The sequence below is a fragment of the Castor canadensis genome, chromosome 9, assembly GCF_047511655.1.
Source record: "Castor canadensis chromosome 9, mCasCan1.hap1v2, whole genome shotgun sequence".
Taxonomy (NCBI): Eukaryota; Metazoa; Chordata; class Mammalia; order Rodentia; family Castoridae; genus Castor; species Castor canadensis.
This window is the reverse complement of record NC_133394.1, coordinates 19,072,480-19,097,989: the sequence shown is the minus strand read 5'-3', so window position 1 is coordinate 19,097,989 and position 25,510 is coordinate 19,072,480. Positions and strand designations below refer to the sequence as shown.

The 25,510-nt window shown below is 40.1% G+C and overlaps 1 protein-coding gene across 4 annotated transcripts in view; it reads right to left on the bottom strand.

The window, feature by feature from the left end:
• Fhip1a (FHF complex subunit HOOK interacting protein 1A) overlaps positions 1-25,510 on the bottom strand; it is a 221,584-nt gene that overhangs the window by 129,414 nt on the left and 66,660 nt on the right. The window lies entirely within an intron of this gene.

Sequence of the window (25,510 nt, the reverse complement as noted above, 5' to 3'; positions counted from 1 at the left end):
CAACCCCATCTGAACTCTACCACCAAATACAGGCAAGCACCTGCCCTAGTTCAAGAACATGATTTATTAATGAATATGTGCTAGACTCTGAGACCTGATCTTTAGCTCTCTGAGAAAACCATACGGCAAAACATCTTTAAATAAAAGTCGCTGGCCAAGTCTTGGCAGCCTACCATTCTCTTGGGGGTGGCACAATCTGTCCTACTTTATCAAGAGAGCCTTTTCAGGTCTGACGACTGATTCTTTCTGTGTACAACTCTAGGCAAACAAACTTGATTTGCAGATGGTCAAGAGCTCACAAGCTTATCAAACTGTTTTACATTTTAGAAATCCCAAATTACTCTGTGCAAGCTTCTGAGAACGAAAGAAGAGTTTTATCAGTGACCGCTTGGTTTCTTTTTAATACCCTTTAACAACATACAATTTTGTTCAGTCCACAGCACACTAGGACAGCTAACAGCACTCCACTCAGTGCACAGCAGGGAATGCTGGCTTGGGTCATTTCTCCTATCCTGATGCAGTCATTACATGGTGGGTACCAGTCCATGTTTTCAATACAGTTGAAGAATGTAAAGACCTGCTACCCTGAAAAACTTGTTTTACTACATTAACTTCATATTCTCGTCCTGAAATTGGATTGGGCTGATTCTGTTTCTCTGCATTTGTCCCTTATTCATCTTTGAGGAAACAAAAGTTACCACTCTACTGAAATTTTACAAATGGAAAAATGCTAAATTCTTCTGGCATGCTTACTCCTTCCTTCCAGGTTCTGCTTAATTGAGTATTTCTCCCCAGGTATACCTGGGCACACTGAGTCCTAAAGACCTGACTATTTTATTGTGTCAATGGCAGGTTTTCTCCACAGCGCAGAGCCTTTGGGCAGATGCTAACCTCAAACCCTTTGTCCTCAGATCCGCAATCAATTAAGTTCCTACTTTCCACCCTCACTAATTAGAACTCTACTCAGATCCGTTTTGAATGCAGAACAACAGGAAAGTCCCCTGGGAGCATAAGCCCCACCTATAGAGAAACTAAAGGTAAGAGTTTGTCACACCGGTTGTGTGCCTCTCTTTTTACAAACTATGAATAGTCCAAAGAGATAACCACTGATGCGTCAAGTAAGCCTCGCCAACAGTTTGACCTGTTTTTTTAAGCGTTGATCATAACAAATATAAGCAGAATAGCATCTCTCAAGAAAAACCTGGGCAACTCCCCAGTCCTGAAGCATTTATCAGGAATAAGGTAGTGTTTAAATTCTGATCAATTCCCAGGTGAGATATTTTTCCTGTGGCCATGATGAGCAATTAGTAATACCAGCTCTAGAAAAATTCTGGGTTACATGAGTGTGCCCTTCAGCATGGAACACTGGAGCCTCAGTGGTTCAGTGAATATCCTACGGTATATCACTCAGACTGTGTATGAATCAGGATGCTGGGAGTTACAGGTGATAAGAACCTAACTCAAACTTGCCTAAGTCAAATAGGAAATATATTAGCTTATCTTGCTGGGAAGACATTTGGGGTCATTCACAGAACAGAAGAAAAATGGCATTTACTGTCAGGAAATTCATTTGTGCTCACCCATTACCGACGCTAGCCTCTACATATCATGGGTTGCCCCGCAACAGGTTTCTCTCTCTTCTGCTCCCTGGGTACTCACCATGTGACTCAGGAAATACAGTCCACGCTATCATTTGTCCTGCATTTCCACCCTGAAACCATATTTTTTTTTACTAGCTGTATCACAAAGATTCCAGGAAAGGTTCTCATTTGCCTGATTGCATCATGGCCTTTCCTTAAACACATCCCTGCAGCTGAGAACATGGGGTTCCAATTAGCTGGGCTGGGTCACATGACTACTTTCAGAGCTAGGAACAAGCAGGCAGGAGTGAGGAGGTTATGGATGAACATAACTATTATCCTGACCAAAACCACATGAAATGGGGATGGAGTCACCAAAGGAAAACCGCTCCTGTTACCAAATGGCAAGGAGAGTAAAACATTCTGGACCACTATAATCATTAGCCGCTACAGTTTACCCCTGACCCCTTCCAAGCAAAGGTGAGGAAGCCATCTATTCAGGTGTGGTTGCTACACTTCTCACAGTTTTTCAGAAGGGCAAGGCAACCTGCCATTCATTCAGATGACCACTGTGAAGCATACAAATATATTCCTAAACAACAATTTTGAATAACTCAAACGTGAATGCTTTCTAAAAAAAGAACAATATTAAATTCTCTGCTGCTCCAGTCTTCTTAAAATCTTAGTTAAAAGAAATAACATTCAAGGAAGGTCACATGGAGGATTTTCTGTCCATCGATAGTAACTAGTTACCACTCAACAGCTGGTTTGTCCTTTGTATTTTGTTAGCAACTTGATTTTACTCAGGAACCTATCACTGCCTCACATGACTCAGGTTTAAGTCTACCTTCAGGATTAAAGTCTAATGGGTCCTTGCTAGGGGCAGCTTAAGAGTGGGTAGGTGACCCATGTCTAGCCAGTGAAACATGTAGCTAGTCTGCTAAGGGGGTTGTGGGAAATGTCCCCTGCTCCTCTAGAGGAGACAGAAGAAGAGCTGGAACTCTTTCTACTTCTGGACATACTGAAGCCACTTCGCAATTCTGACAGGGGCCAACCTAAGGGAAAATACATTGATGACAGAAGGAAAGAGATAGGGCTCATTGATGACACTGTCAAGCTGACAAGCCAAATAGTCCTGAAATCTATCGTAGAAACGTGTTATGAGAGATAAAATTCCTTGCAGTTAACTTAAATTAAGGGTGGAGTACTCTGGCTTGGAAGTAACAGATACACCAAAAACGCTTTACCCAGAATAATCAGATTGGATAGTTAATTGTTAATTTAATAAGTTAACTCATTGATGGAATCATAAAAACTTATATAAATATTATTTTCATTTCAACATATGACTATATATCCATTTGCTAATCTTTTTTTTTTTTTTAATCTTTTACGTAGGGGTCGTTTTCTTGGTGCATGAGCCCTATTGATTGGTATTACATGTCTTCTTTCTGGCATACAACACCCCTATCATACATACAGTACTTCCATTTTTCCAGGTTAGGTCTCTTTAATGGAGATTAATAACTTTAATTTAGATAAATAAGGACACTTGTAACACTTGCTAAGCAATCTGAATGCAGAGTCCTTATCAAGTTTTTACACTTTTTTCACACTAGTTTACAGTTGTGCCATCCACACTCAACTAAAAGATAATTTTTTATTGAGTCATTAAGTTTTTCTAAAGCATTAAACTTTGTTTTCTAAGAAACATCTTTTGCTGTCATATTTAATTGGTTTACATAAAAATTTAGCTAATTAAATTATTTAATTACAATATTAAGTAAAGCTTGCACAAATATATATACACCCAACTGTTGGAAAAGCACAAGGGCCAGGTGACCATATCCAGCTGCTGATTGCTGCTGTCACAGTCCTTCTAGGACTCCCACAATGCTAAGTGGGTATATTTGTTTGATGGCATCCCATAGACCCCTTAGGCTGTCCTCATTTTTGTTCAATCTTTTTGCTTTCTATTCCTTAGGGTAATTTCTATTGTGCTATCTTCAGTTTTACTGATTCTTTTTATCTGCCTGCTCAAATCTGCTATTGAACCCCTTTAGTAAATAAACTTATTTATTTATTATACCTTTCACCTCCAGAATTTTAGTTGGTTCCATTTTATAATATCTTTCTCCTTATTGGTATCATCCACTTGGTCATATATTGTTCTCCTGATTTGCTTTAGTTCTTTACGATGGTTTCCTCAAGATCTTTCAGCATGTTTAGACCAGTCACGTAGTTTTTTTCCAATAAGTCTACTATCTGGGGTTCCTGATAGATGATTTCAGCCAATTTCATCTTTTCTTATGAATGGGCCATCCTTTTCTGTTGCTTTATTTGCTTCACAATTTTTCTTGACAACTGGGCATTCTAATAAGGGTTTTTTTTAATAAGAATTCTTAAAATTCAACAACAAAAAACAATCCAATTCAAAAATGGGAAAAGAAGCTTGAACAGACTTTTCTCCGACGTCAATACACAAGTGGCCATAAGCATATGAAAAGTATTCAACAGCATTGGTTATTGAAGAAACACGAATGGAAATCACAGTGAAGCAACACTTCATACCTACCAGAATGCCTATAATAAAAGAACAAAAAGCTTAAATTAAAAATTCAGAAAATAACAACTGTTGGTAAGGATATAGAGAACTAGAAACCTTCATATATTATTAACAATGAATACAAAATGGTATAGCTGTGAAAAGTTTGGTTATTCCTTAAAAACTAACCATGGAATTACCATATTGCCCAGTTACATATAACTCAGCAATTTTGCTTATATACCTACAAGAATTGAATACAGACACTCAAACAAATACCTGTTCATGTATGTTCACAGCAGCACAATTCACAGTAACAAAGAGGTAGAAACAACCTAAATGTCCATCCACAGACAAATAAATTGTGAGGTATGGAATGCAATGTTATTTAGCCACAAAAAAGAGTGAAGTATTGATACATGCTACAACTTGAATGAACTTCAAAAACATGATACTCAGGGAAAGAAGCAGACACATAAGGTTGCTTACTGATACATTTTATATGAAATATCCCAAGTAGGCAAATCTATAGACCAGGGAGATTCGTGGTTGCCTGAGGACAGGGGAAGAGGAAGTGGGAATGGAGAATGCTCATTTAATGGGTACAGGAGATTCTTACAGGGTAATTAAAAGGTTTGAAATTAGGGAGGTAATGGTTATACAACATTGCAAATACACTAAAAGCCATGTTTTAAAGGAGTTGATTGTATATTGTATGAATTTTACCTCAATTTAAAAAAGAAGAAGGAAACTTTTGTCCCTTAAATTTTATCTCTAAATCAACCTTAGCTTCATTCTTCAACCTCGTTGCTTTATATCCTGAAAGGATCACATCTACTAAATTGTATTCTGACATATGCATGGCTTGAACTGAGAGACACTACAAGTAGCAGCTATGAGAAAAACCATCTCTGCACTGTTGCGGGATGTTGTTGAGAGAATGCTGTCTCTTTCTGATCACTCACCGCCCTCTTCTCAAGGACCTCCAGAAGACTTTACCTCAGGTCTCAACTCCTAAATAGGTTCCTTGATGACTAGTATGTTTTTAAATCATAAAGATGCTGTGTAAATGATTGCAATAAAGGCTTTGGGGGGAAGCAGCCCCTCTCACACCATCTTCCTCCAGTCTCCAGAGTAGGCAGCAAGTCCTTGAACCTGACACCTACAAAGTTGAACATCTGGTCTTACTGGGGAAGACATGGACAGGACAGCTGAAAAATTGTAATTTATGTGGCCTGACTTAGAAAGAATGAATTAAAGCTGATGGTTTCCTTCTCAAATATTTGATCTAGGAGAAAAAGACAAATCGGAGAAAGTAAACAAAACTCAATCACACTGATGGAAGCCAATGGAAGGAAAGGTCCTCAAACCTTGGGAGGTAAGGTGTGCAAACACCATAAACCCAGCGCAGAGAGGCTCAGGTCCTCCCCTGTGATACCTCCCATTGGAGCAGTGTGAGGTTTCAACCTGCACTCCCTTTATTTGATCCAGCTGTTCCTGTGAAGCTCAGATCCAAATTCATGGTCTATGTCCAGGAACCAGGACAGACCTTGTTAAGGCATTCCCATGGGCTCTGGCTAACTGTACCCTCTTGTTTTCATCTTCAAACTTTTCTCTCTCTTTTTATCCTGCATTTCTACTAATTCCTCAATCTTTTGTGTAGGCCAAGATGAAATACAAATAACAGAGAAATTAAAATGAGTGTCCTATTGCCAATCTGTATAGAAAGTAAGCAACCTGCCTCCAGCTATAACTGCAGTCCACCTCAGTGCAATGAGGAGATGACCAACTATTTTGGTAGTAATATTTTAGATAAATTCTTTAATTTTCCCTATAAAGTATCACCTTGGTTTTTTTTTAATCAGTAATAGGAATTTATAGTACTTATCAGATACCTTAATCTGAAATTATCTTCTGTCTCCAGGTCCTTTCTTAGACCAGGAGAAATTAATGCGACTTGACAGGACTAGCCTTCTGACATAACTGCTTTCTCCATTTTACTGCATACTTCTACCTTTTCAGTAATGGTTCAGTTTATATGTATATTTTAATGTCAGCTTAGGGGCCATTTTGAAAATAATTACAGTTAACCAGAGAATGGACAAATAACTCAATAGCCATTGCTTCTTTCATTTCTCCCTTTCTTATCCCCTTCACCATTTAATTTTTTTTAATCAGGAAGAACAACTCTCTAATTTTATGCTGGAAAAAGTTAACTATGCTAATGAATAAACACACATGCAATAAGATTAAATTACGTAATTCTAAAAAAGATGGGCTAAAGATGCCCCACCACTGACAAATGGATTAAGAAAATGTGGTAAATCCACCTCACCCCTGTTAGAATAGCCATCCTCAGCAACACCACCAACAACAGGTGTTGGCGAGGATGCAGGGAAAAAGGAGCCCTCTTACACTGTTGGTGGGAATGTAGACTAGTACAACCACTCTGGAAAAAAATTTGGAGGCTACTTAAAAAGCTGGACATCGATCTACCATTTGATCCAGCAATACCACTCTTGGGGATATACCCAAAAGACTGTTACTCCAGAGGCACCTGCACATCCATGTTTATTGCGGCACTATTCACAATAGCCAAGTTATGGAAACAGCCAAGATGCCCCAGCACTGACGAATGGATTAAGAAAATGTGGTATCTATACACAATGGAATTTTATGCAGCCATGAAGAAGAATGAAATGTTATCATTTGCTGGTAAATGGATGGAATTGGAGAACATCATTCTGAGTGAGGTTAGCCTGGCTCAAAAAACCAAAAATCGTATGTTCTCCCTCATATGTGGACATTAGATCAAGGGCAAACACAACAAGGGGATTGGACTATGAGCACATGATAAAAGCGAGAGCACACAGGGAGGGGTGAGGATAGGTAAGACACCTAAAAAACTAGCTAGCATTTGTTGCCCTTAATGCAGAGAAACTAAAGCAGATACCTTAAAGCAACTGAGGCCAATAGGAAAAGGGGACCAGGAACTAGAGAAAAGGTTAGATCAAAAAGAATTAACCTAGAAGGTAACACACATGCACAGGAAATTAATGTGAGTCAACTCTCTGTACAGCTATCCTTATCTCAACCAGCAAAAACCCTTGTTCCTTCCTGTTATTGCTTATACTCTCTCTACAACAAAATTAGAAATAAGGGCAAAATAGTTTCTGCTGGGTATTGAGGGAGTGGGGGGGAGAGGGAGGGGGCAGAGTGGGTGTTAAGGGAGGGGGTGGGGGCAGGGGGGAGAAATGACCCAAGCCTTGTATGCACATATGAATAATAAAATAACAACAAAATCGCAAGAAATTTTTAAAGATTTTGAACTAAGTGAAAATTAAAACTCAGCAAAATTTGTAAGCTGCAGTAAAAGTGGTGCTTAGGAGGAAATTTATATGACTAATGCACACATTAAAAAAGAAGAACTATCTAAGTCAATAATCTAAGCTGTGACCTCAGGAAACTATACAAACTAGAGCAAATTAGATCATAAGTAAGCAGAAGAAAAATATAATAAAAACTGCAGCAGAAATCAATGAAATTAGGAACAAGAAGTCTGTAGAGAAAGTCAACTAAACCCCCAAGTGCTTTGAAAAGGTCAATAAAACTGATCACCCTCAGTTGTAGGTTAACTACAACAGAAAGGTAGAAAACACAAATTAATGAAGGCTGGACCATCACTGCTGACCCCTTGGACACTGAAAGAACAATGAAGGAATATTATGCATGACTCTATGCCCACAAATTTGATAACCTAGATGAAACAGACCGGTTCCTTGAAAGACGTTCTGCCAAAACTCATACAAACAGAAGAAGGTCATGTGAGTAAGCCTACGTACAGTAAAGGAGTTGAGTCAATTATTAGTAGCCCTCTAAAACAGAAAGCACTATGTACTTCACTAGTAAATTCCACCAGACAGTGAAGGAGGAAGTTCCATCACTTCTCTGTAATCTCTCCTAGATGCAGGAATCCTTCATGTTGTTCTCTCAGACCAGCATTAGCTTAACACCAAAGACAAAATGGGAAAACTACATACCCATCTCTCTCATGTGTAAAAATCCTCCACAAAATATTAGCAAGTCATATCCAATAACCTACTAAAAAAGCAAGCAGAGCCAAATAAATGGTGCCTGTACTCCCAGCTACTCAGGAGGCAGGAGGATCGTTTCAGCCCAGGAGTTCAAGACCAGCCTTGGCAACATAGCAAGACCCCCATCTCAAAAAAAAAAGGAAAAAAGAAAGAAAGAACCCAAACCCATGTGGTCCTAAACTTGGGTTTGGAAGGCCTGGGTTGGACAGTCAATTGTGTCTTTATCATAACTGACAGCTGCCTTCTTACTGTGTAGCATTAAAGAAATCGCATGAGAAAAACGTGCAGAAGAGCATCAAGTTATATAGTCACCTTATCAACAATGATGCCCTAACAATCTGATAGCCAAGAGTTACTAAAATCAAAGCAGTACACTTTACCCTCAACTGGCTTTTTAACCACTCTGTGTTGATGGTGACAGCCTGCAGCTCCAAGCCTAAGTAACCACCTTGATGATGTACAGGACACTGTGAGGACCTGACACAAACTCCCAATCCAACACACACAGTGACAGAACAATGCCCCTAGGTGTCCCCTAAGTGCTCAACACAGTCATCCTATGCTTCTGCAGAAGAGGCTCTTACTTTCTACAAAGTGCTTCACAGGAAACTATTTATCCAGCTACCAATTCATCCTCCCAAAAATGGGAAAACAAATACACAAAAGAGTTTACTACCACAAGATATGTCACAGTTAATGGTAATTAATCAAATCTTTTCCTCTAGTGTAGAAAACCAGCCACATAAATAATCCTATAAAAGATCAATAGAGCATCTGTTTCATCCTTTTAAAAACTCAACTGGAAGGGGCTGAGACTGCAGCTCAATGATAGAGCACTTGCCTAGCATGCATGAGGCCCTGGGTTTGGTCTCCTCTACTGCAAAAAGAAAAGTAAAAATAAAAACATTGGCAGAATTCTGTTTAGAGTTTTGTGTGTGCTTAAATAGCATTTTCACGAAAAGGTGAACAAAGATCGAAGTACATTACACACACACATATGAAACCCACTAAAAACTGTTTGAACATGGGGAAGTGAGGAGGGAAGGGGATATAATAGAGGGGTGAACTTGATCAAAGTACATGATACACATGCATTGAATTACCACAATGAGTCCCCCTCATATTATTAATGTATGCTAATTCAAAAATATAATAAAAACAATTCTTAAAAACCATTTTCAGAAAAGAATTTGTTTTTATTTAAGAAAAAGAAATCTGAAATGTCTTTCCACAAGTTTTCTACCATCACTGCATCCTTTTACATATGTGCATACACTTAACATGGGTACACTTGGTTATACGACACATATAAAATATCGTTATTATGAAGATAAAGCCTTAGGAATGTCCTGTGATATTTTAGGAAGGCAAATTTCATTTGCAGTACATTAAAATAGTGTAAGTGTGCTTATTAAAAACACCTAATCTTCTAACCTCATGTCCACTGACCAAGCTGAAGAAAAATTGCCACATATGGCCAGTTTTTTTCTATGAAACATTTTAAATTTGGGTGTTTATATTGCCTTTCTGCTGATTCCACTGAAATTTAAATGCTGTGTATTTTGCTAACCATGCCCAAACTGAACCCCATGGGACCTTCACTGCCATGCTCTTCAGCAAATCTGTATTCCCACAGTGGACGCTCCAATTTGACTGAGTGCATTTTAACCCACTGCCCTGAGAGATATCCAGGGCATGGCAGTGGCCACAGCGCTTTTCAGTGCCACAGCAACCTCTGTCAGCTAAAATTACCATAAACATAAAGCTATACCTTGGTGCATCCATGGTGAGTAACCTATTTGCAAAACATATAATTTAACACCTCCAACAGTTTCATTTATCTTTGTGATGTTAAGGTATTTCAAAGAATTAGGCTTAGGTTCTTAAATTTCTGGAAATATCTGAACATACTATCTTGAATACCCTAAAAATATCTTTGGCTAGATTAGGTCCTTAGCCCCAAGGTTTCAACAGCAGTTACCATGTGGCCTGGACTGACTTAAATACTTTGCATGTAAACTAGTACTGGCCTCACGACAACCCTGTGAAGTACATATACTATTTCTTGTTTTACAGTTGGGCAGAATGAGGCAGAGAGGTTAAACAGTTTGCCCCAAGTGACATGGAGCAGTGCCGAGATTCAAACCCAAGCAGACTGCCTCCAAAATCAGCCCTCTTCAACTAGATTGTCCAGTATTTCTGAGGGTACCTGAGTAGTTTATTTTTCCTTAAATGGAAGGATTTTACATGAAGAAAATGGCTGATCTCAATCCAATCCAGGAAGGGATGAAAAAATTTTTTCCAATGTCTATTAACTTAATAAGAAACAGTAAATTAGTAAGTTCTGTCTAGTTACTTACAAGTTGTCTTATTTAGTTGCTAACATATCAAAATGGTCCTTTGGGAGCCTAGAAAAATAAAGAGTGGCCACAAAGTTCCCTTTGCTGCTAATTAAAAATCTCTATGTGTTCCCCTCTTTCACTGCATAAATTTTTAAATTTCTCCAGGTCCTTCTGGACATTTCCTATATTGGCAATTACAAGTCATTAAGAGTCTCTTAAAATGGCCTCACAGTGGCCATAAAGTCCCTTGCAAAGATTCCACCTGCCTATAAACGGCAACAGAATCTCTACTCTAATGACCTCCAATCAATCAAAATGAAGAATTTTCAGAAGCAAGTGGGAAGATTAAACTTCATGTGAAGACATGGAAGAGAATGCAGAGTTAAGTCCTAACTTGCACGCACAAGGACTTGGTAGTCATTTGGCCATTTAGACACAGAAACCTCAGCTGGCATGGTCCAGAGGCTGGACTTGTACTGAGCACATGTGTCACGAGAGACTTTCCCACCAGCTGAGTAAGCCACGGGAACCAGCACGTTCACCCAGAGAAGGAAGCGCCAGTCAATATCGAAGCCACACAGACAAGAGATGCAAGGGCTCCAGTTCTTAGGAAGCAAGCAGGTGAAATAAAAGAGGGCAAGCTGAGTATTATCTTCAAAGGTTTTATTTGTCTCTAGCTTCCCAATGAGGAACCCAACCTCATTAACTTCTATCCCAAAATACAGATACATACCTTCAGACCCCATTAGAGAACCAGTGAGAATGAGGGAACTTACAACAATCACTTCTATCTATTGCTTAATAACTATGTAAGTTTGTCTTAACAAGTTCATACATTTGCCTTTTAGCATTTTTCTGTGAATTAAAAATTGCAAGGCATCATTTTTCTTTGGTACTGGGATCTGAACTCAGGGCTTGAGCTTGCTTGCTCAACCACCTGAGCCACAGCCCCAGTCCTTTTTTGCTTGTGTTAGTTTTTAGGTAGGGTCTTGTGTTTTTACCTAGTACAGCCTCTGACCAGGATCCTCCTACCTATAGCCACCCACAAGCTGGAATGACAAGTAGGTACCACTATGCCTAGCTTATTTGTTGAGATAGATTCTTGCTAACTTTTTTGCCCAGGCTGGCCTGGAACCATGATCCTCCCGATCTCTGCCTCCTGAGTAGATAGGATTACAGGTGTGAGCCACCTCACTCAGCCCAAGGCTTCATCTTTTAATAAAGCTACCAACAAGTAGGAAAATGATGAAGAGGAAAGAAAGTCCCTAGACGGACAGCCAACATTATTTCGTTTTTAAGGATACCAGGGAGTAAAGCCAAACAGCACAATCACCCTTCTCCAGACTGCCCTTCCTACCCTGGAGCTCTTAGAGGAAAATTTCACTTTTTTTCACCCTTTCCCTCCTCCTCCCTTTTGCCCTCCCTACTCTCTATTTTACTTTTAAGTGCTGGGGATTGAACCCAGGACCTTGTAAGCACATGTTCTACCACTGAGCTACAAACCTTAGGCAAAATATCTTTACAAATGGCCTCCTAATCTTTGAGGTAACTGATCCTAGGACATTTGCACTTCTGACCCCCTTCTCTTTCAAACAATGAAACCCAAAAAGGAAATGGGCTACTGCAGAGCCCTTTGTGAAGCTTGGCCCTCAGTTGATACGGGGTGCAAACATCACTTTAGCTGAGGGTTTCTCAACCTCTGCACTACGGACATTGTTAAATGCTACTAAAATGGTAAGGAAAATTCTACTCAGGACCATCGCAACAGGTGTCTGGATTAACACAACAAAGAACAGAGAGAGCGCAGAGACCAGGCTGGACTCAGAATACAGCAAACAGAGGTAGGGATCATAGCCCATGAGCAGAGCAAGGGGTCAGTGGAGGGCCAGGTAGTAAAAGGAGATCCCAGGGGTAGGGCAATTCTTGATAAGCTGGCCTATCGGGACTCCTGCTGAAGGCAGGCCACAGCGATTGAACAGCAAGGACAAAAAATGAGAAATCTGATCAGATATCAAGGGAGAGAGGGAATCTTACAAAACTGACTTAGCAGGATTCTTGCTAAAATGTGGCTACACAGGCTGAAATCAGGATGCAGGCACCCACGTCAGGGCAAAGTTGAGAAAGGGTTCCGAGGAGCCTAATTAAACTCTGGCCAAGGAGAGAACGTTTGTCAACACTTCGGGTCAGAAAATTCTCGGTTGTAGGGTCCCTCTGTGCACACTGTAGAATGTTTAACAGCATCTCTCGTCTCTCCCCACCAACTGCCACCATCATGTGAGTGCACACACACACACACACACGCACACACACGCACACACGCACGCACACACGCACGCACACACACACACACGCGCACGCACACGCACACACACACGCGCACACACACGCACGCACGCGCACGCGCACACACGCACGCACACACGCACACGCGCACACACACGCGCACGCACACGCGCGCACGCACACGCGCACACGCACGCACACGCACGCACGCACACGCGCGCGCACACACACGCACACACACGCACGCGCGCGCACACACACACGCACACGCACGCGCACGCGCACACGCACACGCACAAGCTGGGTGTGACCATCAAGAAAAGTGTCAAGACACTGCCAAATACCTTCTGGAAGAGTGCAGAGCAGATTATGAGAAGCCTATGGGAACTGGACGTAAGCAAGGCGAGATGGAGCTCAGCTGCTTTCCTAAGACGTGTATCTCTAGGCCGAGATTGGCACAGCCCTGGCAGAGGAAGAGGAAAATGCAGAACAGCTGCTTCTAAGTTGTTTACCTTCAGAGAATCAGGAATGCAGGTTCACCTGTTACAATGTCACGCCCCTCCCCAAGAACCGCTGCTCCACCCTGTTTACCACTGGATATAAAAGACTCCCTGAAGGAGGATGCCAGGCTTTTTGCTTTGGGGCTTTTGCCTTTGCTTTGAGGCTTTTGCTTTTTTGGCTTTTTGATGGGGAAGGCTGTTGGCCTTAGGCATTTTGCTTTTGTGCTTTTGGCTTTTCAGTGTGGGAGGCTTTTGGAAGGGAAAAGAATTGCTAAAGGGGTTGCTAAAGAGAGGCTGACAGAAAGTCTGCACCAAGAACTTTATACATAGGCTTTAGAAAAGCTAAGCTAAAGAAAAGCCAAAGAGAATATGGGACAGTGCAAGTCTAAGGACAGAATTTTTAAGAGTTATGCATATGCAGTTTTTAGGCACAGCTGTTGTTTGTTTGCAAGTCTGAACACTGAGGCTTTAAGAAAGCTAAAGAGACAGTGCAAGTCTGGGGGCAAAAACCTTGAAAGATTATGGTAAAGAACAACTAAGAGAAAATATGGGACAGTGCAAGTCTCAGGAAAGAGGTTTTAAGCAAGGTTTTAAAGATGACTTTAGAAGCAAGATTTTAAAGAACTACAAAGGAGTAAGGCCTTGAAGAACAAAGATAGAGAAAAAACACAATTAGGGTTGGGCATCTCCGCCCAAGCACCCAACACACCTGACCCCACTTTCTGTCTGTCTGTCTATCCTGTGTCTTTTCTGCATCTCCAGTCACCCCCCCCCCCAGTTAGCCCCAGTTAGGTTGAATAATAACCAGGAGTGAGAAAAAGCTCACTCCAAGAAGGGGACAAGAGAAACAGCTCGCTCCATGGAAGCAAAATCTCCCCTGGCTAAGGACCACTGCTCCGGACTTAAGTTGTATAGTGCCATATAATACCTTAGGCTTACAAAAACACAGGTACTTCCTGTGCCTGTTCTCGCCTTTTGTAATTTGCCAAAAATTCTCCTTTAGACTTTTCAAATAAAGACTACTTTTTAAATAGTTATAGATGGCCTATAGATTTCATACCTCACAAAATACAGATTTACTTAAAACTATTATCACCATTCTAGCCACACTCTATCAATATTATCTTATCAGTTAAGGGACAACAGAATAAGAAGCAGAATCCTGTGGCATTCCACAGCACGCAGAAAGGCGTGCTCATTCTCAAACAGCCCAGGGGAAAGAGCTCTAAAATGTCTCCACAAATTTTCCCTTTCTCCCTAAATATAACCCAAACCTTACATTCCTGTCCCTAGGTCCCAAAATTCCCAAGGTTTGCTTTTTTGGGGGCAGTATTTGAACTTAAGGACTCACCCTTGCTAAGGCAGGCATTCTCCCACTCCAGCCACTCCACCAGCCTAAGGTTTGCTTTTGCTGTCATTTGGTTGGTTTTTGGTTAGGTCTTTTGTTTGTTTGTTTGTTTTTCCTTTTGGTGAGACTGGTGTTTGAACTCAGGGCTTTGTGCTTACAAAGCAGGTGCTCTACCACTTGAGCCATACCTCCAATCCATTTTGCTCTGGTTATTTTAGAGACGGGGGTCCTGAGAACTATTTGCCTGGCCTGCTAAGATTACAGGCATGAGCCACAGGCACCCAGCTCTGCGATTACAGTTAACATGTGGTTCTACTGTGTCCTTCTCTAACATTCTGAAAAGTATCTCTAAAACTGATCTATTCCTGGTTTTATAAAGCCTTACGAAATAGGTCATTAGGATGCCATATCTTTAGTCACACGAATCCTACAAGCACACATCCTCTCAGCTTTGTCTCTCAAAGCAAATATTTACTGTTGTTTTAGAATCAGGAAATGCCCATGGGACTACACAAGCATATAGCACAACGTGGCCACTAGATATGAGAATTTCACCTCTGCAATGCTTCAACAAAAAAGAAAAAAATGGCCCAGCAACTTTTATTTCAATTTACTGGATCTCCACACATCAGATCTAAATACTAGGAGAAACGGAGAAAATATCTCTAAACAAATGCAGGAAAATAAGTTTATATGTAAGTCACAAACAATAAAAACTTTACCTGCCAATGGGCTGCTGCTTTTTTTGGGGGGGTGGGGGGAAGGCACTGCGCTGGGGTTTGAACTCAGGACCTTGTATTTGCCAGGCTGGCACTCTACTGCTTGAACCACACCCCAGCCCTTTTTCTGCTTTAGTTATTTTTCAGATATGGTCTTACATTTATGCCAGGACCAGCCTGAACTGCAATCCTCTCTTGTAGCTGGGATGACAGATGTAAGCACCATTCCCAGCAAAGCCAACCCTTTGAGCTTTGAGGTGGTTTGTAACAAGGTTTCTACCACTTGAGCCAGGGCCCCAGCACTTTTGTCTGTATTTTGTCTTTGAGACAGTGTGTCACTAACTTTACCAGGACTGGCCTGGACCTCGAGATCCTTCTGCCTCCACCTCCTAAGTAGCTGGGATTATAGGTGAACACCACCACTCCAGTAGGCCTATTCTTCTCTAATTAAAACATCAACACTAACATATCAGCTTTCTCAGGCACAATGGTATCAGCCTGTGATCTCAGCTACTCAAGGAGGCTGCAGCAGGAGGACTGCTTGAGTCCATGAATTCAGGCCAGCCTAGACAACATGAGACCCTGACTCAAAAAAAAATAAAATAATAATAAACTTTAACACTGACATCCTAAATAGCAAAGCAGCAACTGGTCATCAATATAGAAGACAGATTCTTTATTTTTAACTGAATTCATTTCTAAATCACAAAATAATATTAGTCACTGCAAAAAAGTATAGAAAATATATAAGATAATAAAACATGTAAGGTAATAATAGCGCTACTATATGAGAAAATATTTCAAAGGTTCAATGTCTTTCTAAAATTGTTGCATGCTTCCTAATAATGGTATCAATTTTATAAAGTAAGGAGCATAATGACTTGTGTTAATACACACACGATCTTGATCCTTGCCTCTTCCACTTAATATTATATCCTAAGCATGTTCCAAGTCATTAAATTTTCCCCACTCCAATCTTAAGAGTACTTCATTCCCCTCCATGGATGTTTAATATTTAACTATTAAATACTCATATTTAATGTTTACTTAATAAACATTATTTAACTCTTCCTTATTATTGAACACTTAGCTTATCCCAGTTCTACACTATTGGAAATAGTCTTCAAGGAACATCTTAATATATACAATTTTATTTGAATTTCTGGCTTTCACTATGCATTAATAGAGAATGAAGGGAAGGAGGTTACAGATTCTTTATTTCTTGACATCTATTGCTAAATCTTTTGCCAATGTTCTCGCAACTTCTTCCATCAGCACATTCTGGGGTACATCACAATGAGACTCTAACAAGGTACATGCCTAAATTAACAAGTGCAAATCCCAGAGAAATCATTTAGATTTTTTACGTAGTCAGATAGTTAATTTCATGTAAAATGATTAGAAGCAAACAAATAAAAAAGGCAGCTTCCATTCCAAATAGTTGACCTCCAGGAAGCAGAGAATAGATGATGGCTGTCAGAGCCTGGGAAGGATGTCAGGGAGGGAGGATGGGGAGAAAATGGTTAACAGGATGCAGCTGAACAGGAGGAAGAGCATGCAATGTAATGTTCTCTAGCACTGTGGGATAACTGTGGTCAATGATTAAATGAATATTTCAAAGAGTTAATATAGAGGATTTTGAATGTTCCCAACATAGAGCAATGACACGTCTGAGGTGACAGATGCCAGTTACTCTAGTCTGCTCATTACACATTGTACACATGTCCTGAAAGCGGCTGAGGGTATAGTTCAATGGTACAGTGTTTGCCTAGCATGAGTGAGACCCTGGGTTTTAGCCTTAGTACAAAGAAAAAAAAAAGAGAATGCCACACTAAACCCCATAAATATGTATAATTATTACATCAATCAAATTTAAAAACATATTTTTAAAAAGGTAGCTTACTAATTTAAAAAAAAAAAAAACAGGGCTAGTAAGACAGCAATCTGCGAATCACTCACTAAAGCTGTCCATGATCACATAAGAAGAAATCATCCTGACCTATGTGGCAAAGAGGACCAGCCACTGCTCAGTATGTATGTCCTCCTTCCTTAGTATACAACCCCAGCTTTTAGCAAGCAGCAAAGGGCCACACAAAAAACCCTCTATCTCCCAGCCTTCCTTGCAGCTAAACATGACACTGATGGGTCTGAAGGATTAGTACAGGGGAGGTCTACAGAGGAAGTCACATGGCAGGACTTTTAGGAATGCTAAGAGAGGAGGGGGTAGGCAGCAAGCTGCTGGCAAGCTCTCTTTTGCATTCTGACTTTTCCTTTCTTTCCTAGGAGGACCCAGAAGCAACCAGAGTTCTGTCAGCCATGTAGAGAGGAGGATCAAACCCAACACAGTAAAACAGAGAGACGGGCCCCTGATAACCAAGGAACCACTCTACTTCTTGGAGAGTCTAGCTCCACACTTGTTTTCCTTAGAAGAAAAACAGTCCTCTAATTTGTTCAAGCCATTTACTTGTGTGTGGGGGTGGGAGGCTAACCTTAACCAATACATCACCTGCTAGTTATTTCACTAAGGGAAGAAGCACCATGAGGAACTGGCAGCCATTGTTTGGTTCGTTTAAATGCTTGTTGACTCTTTCATACAATTAGTACCCACTAAGCATCTATGTTAGGTGACAGAAACACAGATATAAAGACACAGCTACAGTCTAAAGAGAGACAACTGGACAGATAATTGAAACACAGTTTAATGAGTCACGTGGTGGAAAAAGAATGGACTGGTAAGGCAGCACAACACAAAAGCATTTAATCCAAACTGTGGAGAGGTAAATGGAACCAGGGAAGGCTCTCCAGGTAACATGAAATTTAAATTAAGACCTGAAAAAAAAAAAGGAACCAGTAGTGTTTAGCCAACCAGTCAAGGGGAGCAGTGAAGAAAGAATATTCCAGGTGGAGGGAAGAGCATATGCAAAGGCCTAGAGGCAGGAGAAGAGAGTGCTATACTGAGGGGAAGGAAAGCAGATCACTGTGGCTGGAGCACGAAATGGCACAGGGGTGGGGAAAATGTCCTTCCTAAGACCTGCCTAAATCACTGATGCTGCTATTCTCTCAGACAGACTAGATGCTACACGTTTTTATGGTTCTTTTATCACAATAAATAGAAATCAAGGACCAAAAGAGGCAAATTCAAATCAAAGTCAGTACCCTTAAATGGGTCAGTACCACCCAGGTAGTGCCAGCACTCTCCCAGCTCTCTGCCTTGTGATAAGTTTCTTCAACTGCCTGAGCCATCTTGGTCCCAGCATTGGGAGGGCATGCTCAACAATGAAATAGGCAACAGAGAAGGGCTGCCCACCATTTGCAAATGATTTACTATGCAGAAGAATAACATGGTGGCCAAAAAAACTGTTTAAAGGAAAAAGAAAGAAATGAATGGAAGAGACACACAATCTAGCAGTGGAGGCAAGCGATGATGGAGGCCTAGGTTAGAATGCTTACAGTGGAAGGCAAAGAGAGGAGGGCTCAAGAGGCCCAGCCAGATGCACGGAGTGAAGTCGAAGGTAATCCTGAATTTCTGACCCTGGCAAATGAGAAACAGCACAGAACGGAACACAGCAAATTAGGACCACATGCTCTGGATCCATACAGCTGGGCTTGAGTTTCAGCTCTACAAATTAATACTTTCTGTGACCTTGGGGAAATTACTTAAATTCTTCAGTTTCCTCATCTGTAGAATAGTTGGAAAAATAATAGAATCTATCGCAAAGGATTTTGTGAAGAGTTACATGAAAGCTCTTGGGACAGTGCTTGGTACACAGGAAATGCCTGATAAACATCAGCTACATTTGGTCAATGAATGATGCATGTCACTTTTCAAAACAGGAAACACAAGAGTAGGCGCAGAGTTCTTGGGAAAAGAGTGGTGAGCTCCACTGCAGATATGTTAACTGCCCTGACTTCAGGACATCCAGTGGGCAGCTGATACAGGCATAAGCCAAGGACACAGTTGTGAGGTATCAGATACACCTTTATAAAGGGAAGGGTAGTAACTCAGGTGACATCTAAGGAATGATCTGGCTGACATGAAGAAGCAGGCCTTGTGCAAGAACCTGTTGGTTCCTTTAGGTAAGATGTGGAGAGAAGAAAAAAGCGTGGATAGTGGGGGTGTAGCTCAGTGGTAGAGCATGTGTGAGGCCCTGGGCTCAATCCCCAGCACCAAAAACAAAGGAAAAGAGAAAAGAAAAAGGCTTGGAAAGAGGAAAACAATGAGGAGACAAGAGTAAGATTCACAAATGAAAGCTAATAAGGATATTCCATAAAAACTAAAGGAAAATAACAATATGAAAGGCACTGAGATGACATCTCAATGAAAGGAACATTCCTTAGAACCAGTGTTTAAAGTTTACTATTTTTATGAATTACACAGAAGAACTACATCTCCAAGTTTACAAGAGTTAGTAAGCTCTTTAAGTGAACTTAAACCTGTCTAAGAAACATAGCCTCCGAAAAATATATGGTAATCTGAGTAGATAAGAAAAAAAAATCATACTCTTCAAAGAAAAAAATCAGAACATAATTTGGCTTCATTGAAAAATAATCTAAACTGCAGTTTGCAACTAAGTTCTGGGACAAAACTTTCAGTTACTAAACCCCCAAAAGGCCATTTTAAATCACATCGCCTGGAGGCTTGAAGGAAACAGGGGTGTCCTACTCTGAATCGCAGATATGAGAACTATTTTGGAGCTCATACAGAAATGCAGTCTTACTGAGTCATCCAACACTGACCAAATGAGACTCACAGTATAAGGTTAGAAGAAATTCACTGCTTCTTGAGATTTTTTTTCAACAGGCTCACCAGATGATTCATGTGCACACAAAGTTTGAGAGCCCCCGACTGACTTGCGCAGGGGACCAAGGGCTGGAGAAAGTGAGTGACTACAACATAGCAGCTATGGCGTCTGGCCAGAATAGCTGCTTCAGCACGCATGAGAATCACCTGATGCTGAAGACAGACTTCTGAGTGCCACCCTCGTTTCTAACCAGCTCCCAGGAGAAACTGATGCTGCTTCTCTGGGAACCACAACTTTGAGAACTTCTGGTCTAGACTAGAGTTGTTACAGTCAGCTCTCAGATTGCAGCAGCACCCTACACTTAAAGACCAAGACAGATGGACACAGTGACTCATGCCTGTGATCCTCTCTACTCATAACAGGGAAATAGGAAGGATCATGGTTGGCAAGTCCCCTCTCAACCAATAAAAGCTGGGTATAGATCTGTCGTCCCAGCTACACAGGGAGCATAAACAGGAGGATCACAGTCCAGACCATTACCTATTTGAAAATCAGGTCATGCAAAAAGGGCTGGGAAGACAATTTTTTTTTTTTTTTTGGTGGTACTGGGGTTTGAACTCAGGACTTTTGTACTTGCTAAACAGTTACTCTACTGCTTGAGCCACACCTCCAGCCCAGAGCTGGGAACAAATGCAAGGTCCTATTCAAATCCCAATACCACCCCCGCAAAAAGACCAAGACAAAGTAAAGTATTTAAAAAATGATGTTGAAAATGAAACAGAAAACATGACCAAATATAAATCATACATATTTATTCTAAACCATCTGGTCAATTAGAAGAGACATAAAAAGCTGGAAGAGATCCAAAGTAAGATAAAACAAAATTATGAAGGTCATGGAATATGTGACAAAAATGGCTGAATAAGTAAAGGTACTAAACTCACAAAAGAAAGTAGGTGAAGATGGAAGACAGATTTAAGATCTATGAAATTACGGGAAGCTATGTGAGAAATGAACAAATCTCAGACTTAAGCATTGTGTAATGTTATGTAGCTGGTTTAATTCTTCCACCATTGGTCCTTTTGGGGGATGCTTTTGTGCTACTTATTCAGAAAACCTAGTCTGGAGCCAGTCTTGGGAGATTTTTGTTCAAAACCACTTCTGAAAGTGTTTCCACCCAAAGCCAGGGCAGCCACAGGGAAACCTCCTCCCTTCTCCCCAGTTCTGCATGACTCCCATTCTTAGTTTTGCTGTAGGAAGGACAGCATTCTCATGCTGCTGTAAATGCCACTCTTTTGTCATTGTCACATAGACTACGCTTAGCCCTGAACTCCTACATCCGATCTACAGTGCTCTCACAGCTGGAACTATAACTGCCTGTCTACCTGCCACTTGCCTACTGTTCTGAGGACACGTCCAAGATGCATAACGATGAATTTCCACCATCAGCATCTCCTCAGGTCACTCACCCACACTCATGTCACACTGAGTCTATTTTCAAACCCATTTTCCACTTGAGGTTCCTGATGCACTATCTTTTCCTCCTTAGACAGTAATACACCTGAATATTAAATCCCTTCATAGCCTATGCCACTCGCACACCACCTCAGTGTACCCCACCCGGCCTCTCCCCTTGGTTATGAATATTTGGTATATTTGCTTTTATATTTTCTACACTCCTCTTGCCTCCTAAAAATAACTTCACTTCTAAGGGACCAATATTTGGGGGTGAACTTTTCAAAGCTGGCATAAATATTCAGTCAACACACACATACACACACACACACACACACACACACACACATACGCACACACACAGTGCTTTCTGGAGCAAGAACAGGTTCCAAAAAAACCTAAAGATAGGGGAACAATTCAGAACAGTGCACATTGTCCCCAGGATTCATTAGTGGCTATTCCTCATTGTCAGGGCCTGAAAACTAATGCTCCCTAAAACATGAAGTGGATCAGGCACAGGTTAGGGAAAAGCCCTGTAACAGGGGTCTCGGTGTGTGTGTGTCTCTCTCTCTCTCTCTCTCCTTCTCTTCCTCTCTCTTTCTCTCGCTTTCTCTCTCTCCTTCTCTCCCTCTCTCTCTTACCTCAAGACCAAAACTCAGAGTTCATCAGAATCAAAACCCAAGTTTAAGAAGTCATTACCCACCATATAACAAGATGAAACTTGAACACAGGTCCTATGCCTAGTTATGGTTATTAAATCTTACTCTCAAGTGAGCTTCAAATCTGTGCAATGCTGTTTTATTTCTAAAATGCCCTGTTAATTAGATAAGCAGATGTTTTGGGACTTCTTACATAGACATGTCATAGCTATTCACAATTGTCTGTTTTCCTTTTCCTTGTCCCAAACTGTCTTTAAAGGTATAAACTTCTCTTTCACAAACAGTGCTTGGAAAACTGGACATCTACACACGAAAGATGAAGCTGGATCCCTACCTTAAACCATGCACAAAAACTACCTCAAAATGGATCAATGTGCTAAAAATATAAAACTCTCAGGAGAAAACAGATGGGAAAACTTCATGGCAAGACATTTAGTAATAATTTTTTGGATATAACACCAAAAGCATAGCAAAAGTAAAAATAGTGCCCAAGAAAACTAAAAATAGATAAATTAGACTACACCAAAATTAAAAACGTCTGTGTTACCATCCGATGCAATCCATGGACTGAAAGGACAACCACAGAATGGGAGGATCTATTTGTTAATCATGTCTGATAAGGGGACACTATCCAGATAAATAGAGCACTCAACAATAACAATAGCAAAAAAAAATTCTTAATGGCAAAGGGCCTGAATAGACATTTCTCCAAAGAAGCTATATGAGTGACCAACCAGCATAGGGAAAAAGACACTCAACATCAGGAATCATTAGGGAAAAATACAAAATCAAAACCACTGTGAGAGATCGCCCCACACCCAACCAGGAAGGCTACTATTTAAAAAAATAATAAAAAACAGAAAATAACCAGTGTGGCAAAGATATAGAGAAACTGAAACTCTTGCGCACTCTGGGTTAGGATGCAAAATGGCACAGCTGTTCCAGAGAGCAGTATACCTCAAAAATGCACACATAGAACTGCCATATAATCCAGCAATTATATTTTTACATAGATACCCAGAAGGAATGAAAGAACTTAAAGAGTTATTTGTACACCTTTATCCATCACATCATTCACAACAGCCAAAAGGTGGAAGCAACCCAAATTTCCACTGACGGATAAATGGATAAGCAAAATGGCATATACTCACAATGAGGCAGTGTTCAGCCTGGAAAAAGAAGGAAATTCTGACACATGATTTAACATGGGTGAAGCATGAGGACATGTGACCAGTGAAATGAGCCAGTCACAAGAAGACAAACACTACGAGGTATCTACAGAAGTTAAATTCATGGAGGGTGAAAGTGTTGTGTTGGTTGTCAGGAGATGGAGAGGGAGAGATGGACAGTTATGGCTTAATGGGTATAATGTTTCAGTTTCACAGCAGGAAAAGTACTCCGGTTAATTTAGGATGAGGGTGATGTTTGCATGATATGAGTGTACTCAATCCTACTGAACTGTACACTTAAAATGGTTAAGATGGTAAATTTTATGTTACATATATCTTACCATAATTTTTAAAAGTATAAACTGAAGGCTGAATGCAATAGCTGTAATCCCAACTTCTCAGGAGGCAGAGATCAGGAAGATTACCGCTGAAGGCCAGCCTTAGCAAAAAGTTAGCAAGACCCCATCTCAACAAATAATCCAGGCATGATGGTTCATAAGTGTAATCCCATCTATGTGGGAGGCATAGGTAGGATAACTGAAGTTAAAGACTATCCCTGGGCAAAAACACAAGACCCCATCCAAAAAATATCTCAAGCAAAAAAGGGCTGGAGGTGTGGCTCAAGTGGTAGAGTGCCAAGTTTACTGCCACCAAAAAAAAAAAAGCCCAAAAATATGAACTAGTGAAATATATCATACCAATATATTAAACATTTTAATAAAGTAACAAGCATTTGAAATTAATAGCCTTAACTTATAAAACCTGGTCATGTTCTTATTTTACTAAAGCATATTATCTCAAATTTTAACATGCACAGAATGCTGTAATATTACATATCTCTTAAAATAAAGGTATAATTTATTTGTAGGGTTGAAATATCTAAAAAGCATATATCCATATATATATATATATATATATATATATATACGTATATATATATATATATATATATATACGTATATATATATATAAACAAAGATTACATTTTATAAAACTAATTAAGTTTATAGAATGATTGTCAAAGAAATTACAAGATTAAAATAAAAATAACTTCATGTCAAAGGCTACTGCTTCATTTCATGTTAATTTTTGTTTCATTTGGAGGATTTAAAGCATTTCACCAGATCTCAGGGTACTAGAAATAGAAAATTTTGTTTTTCTATCAGTAAATTGCACCTCGAAACCAGCATCACAATGTTTGCTGAAAAATGCTGGTCTAGATGCTAACCGTAGTGTGGCAGAGATCCCGGGGCCCCACGCCAGCTCATTACTCTTTACCCTGCACTTATTAGCGTATTTGATGTGCTATAAAATTTAGTATGTGGCCTCAAGATGAGAAAAGTAGACTTAGCCATTTATAACCCAGGAACAATACACCCCTTTCAAATTTAGCCAAGTTCAGTTTTATTCAGTTACAATCTCAATTTGAGTTTATAAGAAGCTATTTGAAAAGTTAACTCTGTGTCAAAACAGCTTAGTAAATTGTTGCATTCAAAGCAAAAATCAGTCAATCACTATGCAATAGCTTTAAGGTAAAACACACACACACACACACACACACACACACGCACAACAGAGTATGACTTTACTACTCTGGGGATGTCAGTCTTTGGTGACACTCCCAGTGGGAACCTAGTAAACTGAATTTCTTGTGTTCCAGTGGTAGGACTGAATCCAGGCTCACTCATGCTAAGTAGCTCTCTACAACTGAGCTATAACCCCAGCCCTGTGATTTGAAATTTTTAATATGTATTTTTAACAAGCACTCTAATAACACTTTGAGAAAACTTGCAGAACACCTGCAGGGGATCATTTATAAGAGGCAAATTATAAAGCCTTAGAGGTATGCCTTAGAAGGAAGATTAGATATCATCTTACTTAACCTGATTAATACAGGAACCTTTCTACAATTTTGACAGATTGACTGATTGACTTTAATAAGAAAGAATATCAATATTTATACACTCAAATAAATATTCCTCTGCATAAACTCAAAGCCTAATCACTTATTTTAATAATACTACCATTGTTTAAACTCTGGCTTACTTCTTAGAATTAATTTTCAACACTGCAT